The sequence below is a fragment of the Idiotropiscis lumnitzeri genome, chromosome 17, assembly GCF_059441095.1.
Source record: "Idiotropiscis lumnitzeri isolate Australia: NSW breed Sydney's pygmy pipehorse chromosome 17, RoL_Ilum_1.0, whole genome shotgun sequence".
In the NCBI taxonomy this organism is placed as follows: Eukaryota; Metazoa; Chordata; class Actinopteri; order Syngnathiformes; family Syngnathidae; genus Idiotropiscis; species Idiotropiscis lumnitzeri.
The window spans coordinates 1,659,664-1,676,240 of NC_142407.1; the positions used below are offsets into that span (position 1 = coordinate 1,659,664).

Here is a 16,577-nt window from a genome sequence, read left to right on the forward strand (position 1 = left end):
TCCACAGCGGCCTCCGCCCCCATCTACTATCAAGGTCAAGGGGACAGAGGACGAGGACAAAAGCGCGGCAGATATTCTGGCGCCAGGGGACAAGGTCGAGGACGGTTTTCTAATAGAGATGATAGCTGCTACAAATGTGGCAAATTAGGACACTTTGCCAGAAATTGCCGTCAAACATTCAGGAAGACCACACCAGAGGAAGACTATACCGGTAACATGTGACTAGTAAGTTACCAGCCACAGGGCGAAGAACAACCTGAGCAGAGGCCGTTCAGCAATAGCGAAGATGAAGAAGAAGTAACCTTAGAATCGCCACTGGTCGTTCTAGATTTATCTGTTTTGTTTGGAATGGCCTCTACAGTGGACCCACCAATGAGAACACTACAATTAGGCCCAAAGAAAACAACAAAACAATTTATAGTTGACTCTGGAGCAGAAAGTTCAGTAATCAAGGCCCTACCTGCAGGGACCAAACTGTCAAATAAAGCTGTCATGGTGATAGGAGTAGGAGGAAAGGCAGCGCAACGGTTTTATACCAAACCCCTCACAATAGAAGATGAAGATGGAAGTTTATATCGAGGCAAGAGGTTAGTCGTAGTTCCAGAATGTCCATCCAACCTTTTGGGAAGAGACTTAATCAAAACCCTCCAGCTCGTTCTCACTGTAGAAGGAGAAAAAATGACAGTGATGAAACGAGGACAGGAAGTCAAACAAATGATGATCTTGGAAGGAAAAGGAGGCCCTTTCACCTTCTACAGCTTGGACCTAATAACCACAGGACCACAATCGAGTACTGAAGACCTCCAAGAAATGCCCAATAAACTACTCCAAAGGAAAGACAAAGAAACAGGAATGAGAAAAAATACAGGCTTTTCAAATAAAACAACCTAATTTAAATTGGCCAACTTGTAAAATGGAAAAGAAAATCCTAAATTATGCACAAAAAGCATGAACGTGTTGAGCAAAAGGAAGAAAAAAGGAGAAAGCAGAAAGTCCTGTTTTAAACATTACTTTTTCAGGACGAGTTGTGGTAGCAACGGAGGATCACGTGACATAAAAAACAAACATAAAAAGAGTGTGTAGAAGGAGTTCTACATCAATATGCGTTTTACTTATTAGGCTGTGATACACTAATACAATTGGACTTTAATATCAGAATTAATAAGCAAGGGCGAATTCAAACAGACGTCAAAACTTTAAAAGGGCGCATTATCGGTGATAAACAAAAAGGAAAAACATTGCCAGAGCATTAAAACCAATAACAGAGAAGTTAATGATGTTTTTATAGGTGTTTAATTCATGATTTGCAAATTACTCAGAAATCACACGACCATTGCTGGACATCATTTATGATAAGCCAATGATATTTGCAAGAAGAGAATAATTGTTTGAACACTTGAGGCTGACAAAGCTTTTGAACTTGTCAAGCATGAACTCATTGATTACGATGTGTTAGCACTACCAACTTGACATTTAACTGCTAAATTGAGTCATGGAAATTCCCATGTCTCAACAGGGGGGATTGATATCCATAGTACAGCTAGGACAACAAACCTTTTTAAAAAATTTTGTAGGTCATGTGTAGTGTGTAGTAAACATAATGTTCAAGGGAACATGAGACCAAAAAGGAGATTCTATCGACAAAGCATCTTAACGCACTACCAAATTACTATGAGCATTGAGCAAACAGTGACTGCAAAAATGGCTTCATGGACTTGTGTTGCTGCAGAAACACAGGAAAGTGAATCCATTTGCATATTAGTCACAATAATTTGATCCCGTGGTAAGAGCCACGTCAGAGTGTGTTCAAGCAGTCTTGACTGCTGCTTCAGGAATTAAAAAATTACATTCTTGTCCACCACATTCACATTGCACGGCGACCTAATTGTCACAGGGACACATTACACTGATAAGGTGCGGTGCGTTTCAGCCAAGCGTCACTTTTCCCGCACCAGTAGAAGGCGCCACACGACTGTGGAAGCCACTCCAAATTATCACCAAACCGCGACTTGACCTTATGGACACTTTTTTTTTTTTTTTTAAGGACATTTTTCTCCCGACTGGAGGAACATTTTTTGTTTTGGGGATTGCAAATGGAAATTTTGTTTCAAGGGATGCTAAATTCTGTATGTTCAAGACAAGCAGCATGATGTTTTGCACTGATTCAGGCGTGTAAGACACAAAAACCAGGTGCACATTCCAGACTGTTAAGAAAGAAATGAGGTGCACATTCCGGACTGGTGAGGAGTAGAAGCGTTTGAGAACTAAGGTCACAAAACAGATCATTTGTAAGAGAGAAATTGTTAGGATAAGCAGGAAGAGCGTAGCAGGTGTGAGCTAATTAAAATTTAGGGTTTCCCATCTTGTATGGGTTGTATGGTTACAATGTGAACTGACAGTCAAGATGAATGTTCATGTGTTCTGTCGACATTGGGCAGACAAGGGCTTTAAAACCACAACAAGAAACGAAATGTTGTGCATAAAACATGCCTAAATGGTTATTTGAAAAGCAAAACTTACTTAATGAAATGACCCAATTACAATTGGAAACTGCCTCGCTGACAATGCAGCGAAGGCTGCAGCCCAAAGCATGACCTCAAAGTCGGCACTGCATTACTATAAAGGAAAATGAACACATACACACACACACACACACACACACACCCCCACCCCCACTCACAGCAAGTCAACTTGACAATTTGATATCGCGCCAGGAAAAATACACCACTAATTGAATGCACACATTGGGGGAACAAAGGTGCAAACATTGCTGAGGACAGGATCAGCAAATTGGCAGATGGCAAATCCTGGCTGCCTAATTAATTGATTAGAGGAATAAGATGATTGACACACGAGCAGATAGTCGTGTGTCAACAGTGGGGAAGTATGATATGAAATTGTTCCCACATACAGACTTTTCAACAAAAAACCTTTTTTTTAGACAATGTGTTATTTGTTTGAGATGCAATGTTGTTTGGTTGTAATTAATGTTATCAAAATGGGTTAAGTTGTTTCCAACAAGATATGATGATGCTAAAACAGTTGGAAAAAGTGTTGTGTAATCAAATTATCCTGACATTTGGACTTTCAAGAAGTGATTTGAAGTGAAAATGATGCATTTTGTGAATGATGTAACGAAATGGGACACTAATGGAACTATTAAGGCCAGACTTATCAAGAGAAAAAAAAAAAAAAAGACAATGGCCAGACTATTTTTCAATCACAGCAATGAGGATAGTGCCAGCCGAAGGAAGGACACTATCCCCTTTTGAAATCCTATATGGCTTCACACATGGACTCTCAGGTTCATCAGAACCACCAGCGACTGGCACATCGGTCTCAGTCCACATGAAAGACATGTTTGACTGACAAAGATGCAAAGACACAATTACTGGTCAGTGTGTTCTGATCCACAGAGAAATCACGTCCGTGTGGGAGACCAAATCTTCTTCAAGGTGTTGAAACGACTTCGTTGGGACAAGTGAATGCTGAGATGGCCCTCGCCAGATGATGGCAGTGACCCCGGCGGCAGCAAAGGTCGCGGGGCGTGGTGACTGGATCCACCAGTCGCAGTGCAAGCTGAAAGGCCTAGCAACGCGAATCCCTCGAAAAGGAGCCCACCTGAGTCACAATCTCGGACCACACGCACATCAGAACCACACAACCAGCCACAGATACGAATGTTGGAGCCACAGAACAAAAGGATTAGATAATGTTTGGAAATTAATGACGTACATAACAAAATTTCAGCCTTGATTGGAGAACATTATTGCATTTAAATTTTTTGATAAAAATGAAACAATTATTGATGTTATGATCACTATGAAGAATTTGAAAGACACGATTTATCGCGATAATTATAGTTTTCATTTTGTTATGTGTAGTATGTTCATGTTGCATTATTTTTATGACAAAGAGGATGGTTAATCGCATGTTTGTTGCCCAAATGTACCATTACAACCTGATTGATGTTGAGAATGACGAATTCGAACTGGACAATGACGAACTCGAACTGGACACTGAAACGTAAAAACACATGGACCTTTTACACCTGCCCCCTACACGTGCGCACACACACACCATACATGAAGATCCGAGAGGCAAAGACAGCTGTCTCCTCTTACAACAAGGCAAGGGGCCTTCATCAAGTCACCCCAGGGACAAGCTCTGCGTGGAGACAATTTTATTATTTTTCACTAGGTATATTGAAATGTTTATTTATGTTTTATTCCCGAGTGGTCATCAGACCATGAGGTTCTCGTTTTGTGCAGAGGGGAATTTTTCCCTAATGAGAGGTTTTCGCCCATCCACTGATCACTGTTGTATGATTTCACTATGATGATCTGTCTTAAAGCCATAAGGCCATGATTTTTAAATCCACAACAGGGGGGAAATGTAAGATGGGCTGAGGATAGTTAATCAGTTTGTGTATTTATAATCATGTTTTTATACACTCATTCATGTTTAAACACACACACATAGACACTTACTTGTTATTTTAGCACACACGCACACAGACACTGTATCCTGATGATGTGTATAGTTAAATTGACCTTTACACTGTGAGTTGTGATTCTCTGCCTGCTAGAGTTACTGATGATTAGTTATTGATGTTTTCTGTCTTCTGTTGATTAGTTTAGTCTAAAACAGACCACCATTGTTAATTAATCTCCTGTATTCTGGTGATTTAGTTTAGGCTAAACAGACCTTCATTGTATTCTAATTTCATGTGATTCTTGAGTCAAACTAATAAAAGCCGAGCCGGTGAGAAGAGGGGGGGAGGAGTTGCATGGGGCGGCCGCGAGCAGGCTGCTCGCGGCCTCTCTGTCCCACTCTTTTCCCCCGCCGGCGAGGAAAATGAACAACGGTGTCTGGTTCCTCCTGGCCATTCAGCTAGCGTTTTATTTCGGCCGTTACATTTAGTAAGTTATTTCAGTAAGCCCTCCCAAAATGGGCATTTAAACCTGACAACTTTATTTTCTGAACTGTATGCTGGTAGTCCTGATCAACCTGTGCCAATAATCTGTGTTACCGATAATCACTCACTTATGGATGCTTTGAAATCTACTAAACTTGTTGCTGAAAAAAGATTACGTTTGGAAATCAGTTCTATTAAGGAGCTGATCCAAGCCAAAAGGCTTAAACAGGTGCTGTGGTTAGACACTAAAGATCAACTGGCAGACTGTCTAACTAAAAGGGGAGCGTCTCCAGCCTTGTTGCTCAAGGCTCTCCATGAAGGGTATTGGAGAATTAAATAACCTAGCCAACATACTGTTTACACCGTTAGTTTAAAAGAAAAATACACATTCACGTTATATTGTAATTGAATGTAATGTTTAATGTTTTGCTGTTAAATTCAGCAATTGTGTATTTGTTTATTTATTTATTTATTTTTTTTTTTAAGAGACTGAGATTGTTGTCTTATTTTTGTTTAATAACCTTCACATGCCACACAGCTAGGGGGCAGTGTTACTTGGGGTTGGGTAAAGAGGAAGTGCGTCTGTATGCGGTGGTGTTATGGTGAAGAGTGGGGAATAAAGTGCGGTTACAAGTTCTCAACACTTTGGGAGTTTTCATTCAGGCTAACAGTTTGGCATTCAGTCATCGATAGCTGCGTGGAGAAGCAAAATAAAAGAAAGTACATCACTCATGCTTAGCAGTCGTCTCCAGGTGCGTTCAGTGACCAAGCTCAAACAGTTGGATGTCTCAAATAATGTAGAAAAACTCATTCACTGCACCAAACAGCAATGACTGTGAGCATATTGCAGCTATAGTGCTGGGCAATATGGGGAAAAAAATCTGTCACAACAGGCCATTTTATATCACAATGGCAATGTACCACTATACATTTTTTCACAATACTGATTTTCTTTTAATTATTATTTTCAGGTTTTCCTGAAAAAAAAAAATAAATAAAAAATTCAACACACCATTACAACTTACCTTACTTCATTTTGAAATCACATTAAAAAGACCAGTATCAAATGAAAAATGCAGCCAGTAGTACTACTGCAGCTATCTGAAATTATCTATAGTAAACAAAAGCAAAGTAGCCCACATATTTTTGCACAAATGTAAATATCAATCTAAATGAGAGGCATAAACAATCATGTTTCTGACTGAAATAGATTTTAAAAAAATAAAATAAAAGGATGAGCTTTAATGTCATTTTCCACACCGCTTATCCTGTACAGTGAGGGTGCTGGAGCCTATCCTAGCTGACTACTAGCAAAAGGCTGACTAAACCCTCAACTGGTCGCACAAGTCATAAGAATGTACCACGACAACATCAGTGACCTAAAATGTACTTTAATGTAATGTTATTTTGAGAACAGAGCTCAAAAGTCAAAACTACAGTTCTGTATTGTAAAAACAAATCACACTAGAGCAGACCTGGGCATTGCACGGCCCGCGGGCCACATCCGGCCCTCCGGGTGGCACTGACTGGCCCGTATGACAGACCTGGGCATTGTATGGCTGTCAGGTTTAAAAGGTCCTGACGCCTTCATTAGACTGAATTAAATGCAGAGAACCAGAGGAATAACCAGGGAAGGTTTTGTCTTTTCTCCATCGCGATGGGAGGAGAAGCCAGGAAGTGAAGTAGACTTCTTGCCAGTTCACTCTCCCGCACTCTCGCTGACTTCTTCGCCCATCCCTCTGGACTTTATTCAAAGAAAAACGAAACCTATGGAAAGTGAAACTTAAACAAGCGTGTGGGTGTGCGCATGTGTGCTGAAGCAATGATGTGCGTGTCTGTGAGTGTGTGTGTAATTATCATTGATACAAATAGTGTATAAAAAACATGATTAAAAATACACAAACTATTTACATACTCTCACATTTCCCCCCTGTTTGTCGGATTTAAATCATGTCCATACGGCTTTAAGATGAGTCATCAGGGAATAAAACATATAAAAATACATTTCAATGTGCCTAGTGAAAAAGAACAAAACTGTCTCCACGCAGAGCTTGTCTCTGGGGGACTCGATGCAGGCCCCTTGCCTCGCTGTAGGAGGAGACAGCCGTCTTTACCTCCCGGATCTTCGTGTGTGGTGTGTGTGTGTGCGCGTGTGGGGCTTGGGCGACAAGTCCATATTCATTTTACGTTTCAGTGTCCAGTTCGAGTTCGTCATTGTCCAGTTCGAGTTTGTCATTCTCAACATCAATCAGATTGTAATGTTATTTTTGGGCAACAAACATGCAATTAATCATCATTTTTGTCATAAAAATAATGCAACAAAAACAGACTACACATAACAAAAAATGAAAACCATAATTATCCCGATATATATTGTGTCTTTCAAATTCTTCATAGTGGTCATAACATCAATAATTGTTTCATTTTTAAAACTTTAAATGCAATTATGTTCTTCAATCAAGGCTCAAATTTCTTTATGTACGTCATTAATTTCCAAACCATATCTAATCTTTTTATTCTGTGGCTTCAACATTCGTATCTGTGGCTGGTGGTGTGGTTCTGATGTGCGTGTGGTCCGAGATTGTGACTCGGGGAGGGATTCGCGTTGCTAGGCCTTTAGCTGGAAACCGGTGTGGCTTGTACTGCAACTGGTGGATCCAGCTGCCACGCCCCGCGACCTTTGCTGCGTCGGGGTCACCGCCATCATCTGGCGAGGGCCATCTCAGCATTCACTTCCCCCCAACGAAGTCGTTTCAACACCTTGAAGAAGAGTTGGTCTCCCACACGGACGTGAATTCTCTGTGAATCAGAAAAACACTTGACCAGTATTTGCGTCTTTTGCATCTTTTTCGGTCAAACATGTTTTTTGTTGGTGGTTCTGATGAACCTGAGAGTCTATAGGGGATAGTGTCCTTCCTTCGGCTGGCATTGTCCTCATTGCTGTGATTGAAACACAGTCTGGCCATTGTCTCTTTTTTTTTTTTTCCATTAGTGCGTTCCACAAGTCCTGCAGACTGTATGCACAGTGACGCTTTGAGTCCATTTTTTAACAACTGTCCCACTTGTTACAACATCATTCACAAAATGCATCATTTTCACTTCAAATCACTTCTTGAAATTCCAAATGTCAGGATAATTTGATTACACAACACTTTTCCCAATCGTTTTTAGCATCAGCATGTGTTGTTGGAAACAACTTGATCCATTTTGAAAACATATCAATCATAGTCAAACAATATTGCAACCCAAACAAATAACAGTGTCCAAAAAAATTTTTTTTTTGTTGAAAAGTCTGTATGTGGGAACAATTTCATATCATATCTCCTCCCTGTTGAGTCACGACGTCTGCTCGTGTCTCACTCAATGTTTGCATCATTGTCCACCCAATGTGCATGTTCAATTAGTGGTGCCTTTTTCCCTGGCCTGAGATCAACTTGTCAAGTTGATTTACTGTGTGTGTGGGTGTGTGTGTTTTCATTAAACCTCTTGTGCTATGTTGACTCTGGGGTTATGGCTTGGCTCCAGCCTTTATTCAATCGTAATCGTGTCATTTTCTGTTCAGAAAACTTTTTTATTTACAAATACTGACTTAGACGTGCTTTATGCGCAACTTTTCTTTTATCTTTTGTGATTTTTAAAGCACCCGTTCGCCCAAAATCAACAGAACACAAGAACATTTTATCTTGACTGTGAGTTCACATTGTAACCATACAGCTCATACAAGATGGGAAACTCCAAATTTTAATTAGCTCACAAACGCCTATGCTCTTCCTGCTTATCCTAACAATTTCTCTCTTTGACAAGTTATCTGTTGGTATCACACTACTAATACTCCCATCGCATAAAAGTCAGCGTGATTTCTTCCTACAACCTTGGTTCTCAGACACTTTCTTATCAGTCTGGAAGGTGCACCTGGTCTTCAAGTCTTACACGTCTTAACTCCTCCAGTCGGGAGGAAAAAATGTCAAAAAGTCAAGTCATGGGTTTGGTGAAAATTTGGACGGCTCCACAGTCGTGTGGCGCCTTCTAAATGGTGCGTGGAAAAAGAATGACGCTGGGCTTAAATGCATCGCACCTTATTAATGTAATGTTACAATTAAATCGCCGTGCAATGTGAATGTCATGTGATGGAATGTCATTTTTTCATTCCTTAAAGCAGCAGTGAAAGCTCTTGATCACACTCTTAAGTGGTTCTCTGCCACGAAATCCAAATTGTTGTGACTAATATGCAAATGGATTCACTTTCCTGTGTTTCTGCAGCAACACAAGTCCATGAAGCCATTTTTTGCAGTCACTGTTTGCCCAAATGGCTTATAATAATAATTTGGTAGTGCATTAAGATGCTTTGTAAATACAATCTTGCAGTGTATCTCCACAAGTTCCAACATACACAACCCATTTTATGGCCATGATACTGTTGTTTTAAACTCACCCTAAGCCTGTTGGGCTCTTTCTCTGCCGCATAAATTACAGCCCTGAGAGACTTTGGGCTCCAACTTTATCTATGAAAGGTCAGGGACTTAATGGAGGTCATGAAAGTCCCAAGGAAGGCGTTTACACAAAAGTGGTCTGACAAAGATTTATTACTATTTTTCTTCCCGCTTATCACTGACAATGCGTCCTTTTAAAGTTTTGACTCTTGTTTAAATTCGCCCTTGCTTATTGATTCTGATATTAAAGTCCAATTGTCAGTGTATCACGGCCTAATAAGCAAAACGCATGTTGATGTAGAAGTGCTTCTACACACACTTTTTATGTTAGTTTTTTTTTCTTTCGCCATGTGATCCTCTATTGCTTCTCTCTTCGTCCTGAAAAGTTATTGTTTATCACAAGACTCTCTGCTTCCTTCTTTTTTTTTTAAATGTTTTCTCTTTTTCTTCCTTCTGCTCAACACGTTCAAGCTTTTTGTGCATAATTTAAAATCTTCTTTTCCATTTGACAAGTTGGCCAATTTAAATTAGGTTGTTTTATTTGAAAAGCCTGTAATTCTCTTTTTCCTTTTTCACATAATCACAAATTTCTTATCACAAAATGAACATGTTAATTCTACTTCAAAGTGGACAAGTACACATCAATGTTATTTGCAATTTCTAATTTCTTCTCTGCTTTAATGAAAATTATAGCCCTTGCCAAATTTTTCCTGTATCATTTATATTTCTGCATTTCATTGCATCTCTGGCCTACTTTAATATAAACATCATCAACTGGAATATGAAATCTAAAATATTTATTTCTTCAATTCACCAAAAAGCAAAATCTAATTTATATCCTCCTTCTCTCATTCAAATGACAGTCTTTCATCACTGAACTCTCTCTCTTCCTCCTCCTCACAGGGGCCTCTCCACAGTCTGCTCCTAATTTCCAAATTCACTGTAGTTTTTCCACAACCACTCAAACCTACCAATGTCTCGAATCAAAATTTAAAAAATCAGGAAACACCTATGTTTTTGCAATAATTCCTCATGTTCACTTTCAAAAGCTTCATCCAATTGTTAAAATTTCATAACACCTACTTCTCCCTTTCTGAAGGAGACGCAAGTATACAATTAAGTAAAAGCCATCATCAAAATGATATATCTTGTCTATTGAATCATGTAAATATAATTATCTCATCACTAAACTTTTTCTGTAAATTAATCACATCCCCACAACTTGGGCTCTCATTATTCTGTAAAAATAAAACTAATTTCAATTCATGCAACCAACTCAGTGTCCTTCTGGGTCCCTCAACCACACAGGTTCTAATTCTGTTACTCTGTTCCATTTTTCCACTTGCAAATCTGACTATGGGCTTTCTCACTTGCCCTATCATTTGAAATTGATTTATTATAAGCAATCCTATCTGCACCAATGTCACATAAAAAAAGGGTAATTGGTGTCCCATTACCAATACGGTTATTTCAGCTCAATCATTTAATCAAAAGCCAATATCTTTTGTAAATTTAGGAGAACCTCTTCATTTAAAAACTCAGTCATGCTGAAGGCTGCTTCTTCTCAAGGCAATTTCTTGCTATCTGGCCTTCTTTTAGTGTGGTCTTCCTGTGTGGTTGACGGCAGTTTCTGGCAAAGTGTCCTGATCTGCCACAATTGTAACAAATATCATCTCCGGTGGGAAGGCGTCCTTGTCTTAGCTTCTTCCACCTTGATAAGAGACTTTCTGACCTTTATTTTGATAAAAAGTGTCTATAGACCTCTGTTTCTTTTTATTTTCTATCTTCTCAGCATGGAGGGCGTGATTTACATACTCCTCCAGGGTACCTGTTGGCAGGCAAATGTAATGTTTATTTACCCACTTATGAATTTCCTCTCTTGATTCTGCATGTAAAGCATTCTTCAACTGCTGTTGAAATGCCCCATCCACATCACCATCTTCCTGCAGCCCGCTGTGGTTTTAAAACACAGCTGTCATTCTCACATTTTATTGCCCAAATGTCTCATCTTTTCTGTTTCTTGTCACCCTCTTCTCTTTTTAAGGCTACCCTCATCCAATATTCTGTTTCCTCAAAGCCATTTTTCTTCATCTTTTTGTGGTCTTTCTTTGTCTTTGCTATGATTGATTTCTGCAATGCGGCTATTTTTCGTGTTTTTAACTGACCATTAAAACCATGTTCAGCTTTCCATGAGTCTAAATACTGAATTTTATCAAGATCCTGTTTTTTGATGAACTTCCTTATCTTCACTCATCTTTTTAAACCAGCCTAGGCGTCTGGGTTCAATTTCTTTATTTTTCAGAAAACGCACATCAGGCTATTTCTCTCTTTTCTTTTAAGCCTATCCCGTTGTATAAGTTATTTTATTTAATTTCAAATTTAAATGAATTTATCTCCTCAAATCATCTTCTTTATTAATTTCTGTTGTAAATTTGGGAATTATTTTTCTCAATAAGATCTCGTCACTCATAAGTAGCCTTTTGTTGGTTACTAATCCTTGATTCCATTTTATCTCTACTTCATCAATCCTTTTAGCATAATTCCAACCACTTTGATCACTCTCCCTGACATTTAGACACACAGACAGACACTCAGACAGACACACAGACATATACACGGGCCCACAAAACGACACACACAGTTCTCAACACTGAACAACTTCAAACAAGAATAACATGTTAGTAATAACAGCAACACAATCCATCTTTATCTTTTGCCCATAATAAGTCCTTTAATTCAACTAATATCGCTCATAATTATGTGTGTGCAGCCCTATAGGGCCAATGCAGCCTCTGCCACAAATGCACACTGCCACATATACACGCAACACATTGAGGTGAGCGCTTTTTTGGTTTATCTATCTTTTATTGGGGGTTTTTGTCTTATCGATGCAGTTCTGTCTGATCTGGTTCTCATTCTATGTGGCGTTACCTGATAATGTGGGTGGTGGGGGGTAATTCAGGATGCAGGGGGCAGTTGCAACCCCCCCCCCCTTTCTTTACCTTCTCCAACAACACTCTCTGTCATCCTCAAATACTATTCCTGTTTATAACCCTTTTTGCATTATACGGGATAAAATACCAAATGGTATTTGTAATCCCCAATCATACCATTCACTCACTTTGCGTACAGCAAAATGATCATTCCACATCTGGTGTTGTGTGTGCGGGTTTTTTTTTTTTTTTTTTTTTCAGCTTCTCTGCAAATTCTTCTCTCACTACCCTGAAACCTGATCCTTCAGGCTTGGCCCAGCCAGACCTCTTCTTTTGCTGTTGTCTGGTCCGCTACTTCTCCAAACCCACACACACACACACACACACGCACGCACGCACACTCACGCACGTACGCTCTTTCTCACTGACTCAAAACCCCCCTTCTCTTTTTTTTTTTTTCTTTGTCCTCATACACACACACACACAGCTGCGCAGCTACAAAGAATATTCAAATAAAAATAATAAAAACCACCAAAAATAATGCCTTATTATTCCCTAAATTTTAAATGTGAAATTGTGAGGCGACCTTCCCCAGTTCGATCTTCTCCAGGCCGATTTCTATTTATCGACACCGGAGGGAACCTTCTCTCTGTTTATCGACACCGGAGGGAACCTTCTAATTTTCGCGGAAACCTTGTTTCCCTTCTCTGGCGGATTATCTCTAAAATTTGCTCAGTTTCAACGAGCTATGGCCAATTCGCTACCATCGACGCCGAGGAAACTCTACTCAATTTGTTCACCGTGCTATCCGTATCTCTAAAATTTGCTCAGTTTCAACGAGCAATGGTCAATTCGCTACCGATGAGTTATGGCCTAATTCGCTACCGATTATTTTTACATAACTCCTTGGACTAGCACGATGCAGTTTTTGTTACCGTACTGACTAAACGGTCGAGGCCCGGCCTCTGCGCGCGCTTGTCTCCCTCTCACCTCTTTCACTCCCCTTCCAATTATTTTAATATTTTAAAATTTGAAATGGTGGCACAAAATAATTTGAAAAACAATACCTGGCTTCCTCCGGATCCGCCTGGTCCGACAGGGAACCGACATCCGGGCGGACGGTCGCGCCGCAGCTCAGGGACCCGCTTTCAAATGGTGAAGCGCTGACGTCAGATTCGTTGGCCCCCGAAATATCCAGCGACGTTCGCCCGTCCGGGTGTGGCTCCCGGGTTTCGGCACCAATAAATGTCAGGTTTAAAAGGTCCTGACGCCTTCATTAGACTGAATTAAATGCAGAGAACCAGAGGAATAACCAGGGAAGGTTTTGTCTTTTCTCCATCGCGATGGGAGGAGAAGCCAGGAAGTGAAGTAGACGTCTTGCCAGTTCACTCTCCCGCACTCTCACTGACTTCTTCGCCCATCCCTCTGGACTTTATTAAAAGAAAAACGAAACCTATGGAAAGTGAAACCCAAACAAGCGTGTGGGTGTGCGCATGTGTGCTGAAGCAATGATGTGCGTGTCTGTGAGTGTGTGTGTAATTATCATTGATACAAATAGTGTATAAAAAACATGATTAAAAATACACAAACTATTTACATACTCTCACAATGGCCCGGGCCACATACCTTTGGTTGACTCTGACCGCGAGTGTAAGGTTAATTGGAAATTTCAAAATAAACATACTTTTTAATTTCACCTCATTCATGGGCTGCACTGCTTTTATTCTGAAATTGTTTTTTTTAATTCACGCACATAATGACGTAATGCGTATATCAAGACATGCGCGCGATTGAATCACAAGAAGACGACTTTCGCCCTCAAAAATGTCCGCTCAGGCTAAAAAAAGAAAGGTAGATGCCGAATGTAGAATTTTCAACAAAAATTGGACAGCGAAGTATTTATTTACTGAAGTTAGAGGCAAAGCTGTGTGTTTAGTTTGCGGGGAGCAGATCGCCGTGTTGAAGGACTACAATTTGAGTCGGCATTACCAGACGAAACATGCAGAGAAATATAAAAACCTAACTGATGCTGAAAGAGCGCAGACATCGGAAGCTTTGCTAGCTAAGCTGCAAACGCAGCAAGGCTTTTTTACCAGGCTTCATGCATCCAGGGATGCAGCAACCAAGACCAGCTTTGTGATATCCCACAAAATAGCCAAAAACAGCAAGCCATTCTCAGAGGGGGAGTTCGTGAAAGAGTGCTTGGTAGACTCGGCAGCACTAATATGCCCTGAAAAAAAAGCGGCATTTGAGCAAGTCCCGCTGTCCAGGCGAACCGTGACGAGAAGGGTCGAGGACATTGCGGGGAATCTGGAGCTACAGCTGCAACGTGAAGTGCCAAGTTTTGATTTTTTCTCCTTGGCTCTGGACGAGAGTTGTGATGTCCGCGACACAGCCCAGCTACTCGTATTTGTCCGCGGGATAACGCCATACTGCTGCTCACAGATGTTCACCTCTGCCCTCAGTCTAGATTCCACCACTCTTTCCCACAGCTTCATTGTGTGGCTCATCAGCTTTATTCCTCGGTAGTTGCCACAGTTCTGCACATCTCCCTCTCAAAAATGGGCACCAGCACACTTCTCCATTCCTCGGGCATCTTCTCACTGACTAAGGTCCTGTTGAACAACCCATTCATAAATTCTACTGCTATCTCTCCCAGACACTTCCATACCTCCACGGGTATATCATCAGGTCCGAGTGCCTTTCCGCTCTTCATCCTCTTCAAAGCTCTTCTCACTTCATCCTTACTGATGTTTGCTACTTCCTGATCCACATCAGTCACCTCTTCTTATTGTTCTCTCTCATTTTCCTCATTCATCAACTCTTCAAAGTACTCTTTCCATCTTCCAATCACACTACTGGCATCTGTCAACACACTTCCATCCCTATCCTTTATTACCCTAACCTGCTGCACATCCTTCCCATCTCTGTCTCTCTGCCTTGCCAACCTGTATTGATTGGTCGCCCCCTCCTTACTATCCAACCTCGCATACAAGTCATCGTAAGCTCCGTGTTTGGCCTTTGCCACTAGTACTTTCACCTTCCGCTGCATGTCTGTGTACTCCTGTCTACTTTCTTCAGTCCACTCACTGTCCCACTTCTTCTTAGCTAACCTCTTTCTCTGGATCAATTTCTGCACTTCCTCATTCCACCACCAAGTCTCCTTATCATCTTTCCTTCCAGATGACACACCAAGGACTTTCCTACCTGTCTCCCGATCACATTTTCTGTAGTTGTCCAGTCATTTGGGAGCTCTTCCAGGCCATCAAGAGCCCGTCTCAACTCCTTCCTGAAGGTCATACAACACTCTTCCCCTTTCAACTTCCACCATTTTGTCCTCTGCTCTGCCTTTGCCCTCTTTGTCATTTTCACCACCACAGTCATCCTACACACTACCATCCTATGCTGTCTGGCTACACACTCACCTACCACTACTTTGCAGTCACTGATCTCCTTCAGATTACACCGTCGACACAAGATGTAGTCTACCTATGTACTCCTCCCTCCACTATTGTAGGTCATCCGATGTTCCTGCTTCTTTTGGAAGAAAGTATTCACAACAGCCATTGCCATCCTTTTTGCAAAGTCAACCACCATCTGTCCTTCTGCGTTCCTCTCCTAGATACCAAACCTGCCCATCACCTCCTCATCACCACTGTTTCCTGCCCCAACATGTCCATTGAAGTCTGCACCAATGACAACTTTCTCATTTCTAGGGATTCTCTCAATCATTTCATCAAGTTCCAACCAAAAGTTCTCCTTCTCCTCCAGCTCACAACCGACCTGTGGCGCATACCCACTAACAACATTGATCATCACATCTTCGATTCCTAACTTCATGCTCATCATTCTATCTGACACTCTTTTTACTTCGAGGTCGATCCTAACCAACTCCTTTTTCACAACTCCTACTCCATTTCTCTTCCTATCTATACCATGATAGAAGAACTTGAAACCTGCTCCTATACTCTAGCTTTGCTCCCTTTCCACCTGGTCTCCTGAATACATAGTATGTCCACTTTCCTCCTCCGCATCCTGTCAACCCGCTCTCTACCTTTCCCCGTCCTAGTTCCCAACTTCAAAGTCCCTACTCTCAGTCCTAGACTCTTTGTGTTCCTCTTCTCTTTCTTCCATTTAATACATCTTCTTCCTCCCCTTCTTCGACCAACAGTAGTCCAATTTCCACCACCGCCCTGTAGGTTAGCAGCACCGGTGGCGGTTGTTGTTAACCCTGGCCTCGACCGATCCGGTATGGATGTCGTATATTTGATTTGCATGTTTGATTTGGCCATAGTT

At 41.0% G+C, this 16,577-nt stretch overlaps 1 protein-coding gene and 1 pseudogene across 7 annotated transcripts in view; one reads left to right on the forward strand and one right to left on the reverse strand.

The window, feature by feature from the left end:
• Positions 1 to 16,577, forward strand: part of spdl1 (spindle apparatus coiled-coil protein 1) — a 164,474-nt gene that overhangs the window by 120,872 nt on the left and 27,025 nt on the right. The window lies entirely within an intron of this gene.
• LOC148319690 (uncharacterized) lies at positions 14,797 to 15,680 on the reverse strand (annotated as a pseudogene).